Genomic DNA, 1,583 nt, shown 5'->3' on the forward strand with positions numbered 1-1,583 from the left:
AAATGGGATTTTCATTCGGTCGAACTAAGTAAGCTTAAATGCTTACAAATGAGAACAAAGAAGATGAAAATTCTCCAAAACAGGGCCTCTTTTGCAGGATTGATTTTGACCATAATAGACCACAAAATGAAGATCCGACTGGTTAAAGTATAGAACCATATGTCTGGAACGCACTGTCCAAAAATCAGTCCGATCCAACGGTGAACGAATTGACAATGACGCAAACACCAATTGAGGTTTAGGGTTATGCGGGAAACACTTTATCTCTTCATGTCACTCTCACTTGGCTTTTTCCTCTCTTCAAATGAATCTAATGTGCCCTTCTAATCTGACCCATATCCCCTAAACCTAGTGACACATAATGGTCCACATCATTTGGGTCTATTCTCAACATAGGAAGGGAGCCCAACCGCCCAACAACATTGAAAAAAGAAGGTATTTTTATATTATAATTATAACAGGTAATTAAGTCCCACATTGAAAGGATTTTAGAAACAATAGGGGTTTATATTGACTTTTGTATTAAGCATTAGCAATTAACCAAGAAGTCTGTGTGGAAATCAACCTTGTGATCGAAACTCCCTAACTTGTGACATTGTCGATGATCATCATTCACATTCATTACAAACTTGGGATGGTCACAGGTTGTTGGACAGACTTCTACCTTTTTATATTTAACTTTAATATGAAATAAGCACAAACTAGCCCCTTTTTCAAAGAATCTTGAGGTGCACCAACCAAATAGAAGAAAAACAAAATCCAAAGTACAAAGAGACATAAATCACTTTTAACGTGGAAAACCCCCCATTGCAAGGGTAAAAACCATGAGTCCTCCATTCAAAAGAAAAAGTCGACTATGATAAGTAATAGGGTACGAAGCAGTCTCCAATAAAAACACCAAGTGGGATTTTCATTCGGTCCAACTAAGTAAGCTTAAATGCTTACAAATAAGAACAAAGAAGATGAAAATTCTCCAAAACAGGGCCTCTTTTGCGGGAGTGATGTTTCCCAGAAGAGACCTCAAATTAAAGATCCGACCGGTCAAAGTATAGAACCATATGTCTGGAACCCACTGTCCAAAAATCAGCCCGATGTAACGGTGAACGAATTCACAATAACGAAAACACCAATTGAGGTTTAGGGTTATGCGGGAAAGACTTTATCTCTTCTTATCACTCTCAGTTGGCAATTTCCTCTCTTCAAATGAATTTAATGTGCCCTTCTAATCTGACCCATATCCCCTAAACCTAGTGACACATGATTGTCCACATTATTTGGGTCTATTCTCAATATAGGAAGGGAGCCCAACAGCCCAACAATCCAACAGCATTGAAAAAACAAGGTATTTGTGTATTAGAATTATAACAGGTAATTAAGTCCCACATTGAAAGGATTTTAGAAACAATACGGGTTTATATAGACATGTGTATTATGCATTAGCAATTAACCAAGAAGTCTGTATGGAAACACAACCTTGTGATCGAAACACCCTAACTTATGACATCGTCGATGATCATCATTCGCATTCATTACAAACTTGGGATGGTCACAGGTTGTTAGACAGACTTCTACCTTTTTATATT

The sequence above is a fragment of the Vigna radiata genome, unplaced genomic scaffold (assembly GCF_000741045.1).
Source record: "Vigna radiata var. radiata cultivar VC1973A unplaced genomic scaffold, Vradiata_ver6 scaffold_578, whole genome shotgun sequence".
Lineage (NCBI taxonomy): Eukaryota > Viridiplantae > Streptophyta > Magnoliopsida > Fabales > Fabaceae > Vigna > Vigna radiata.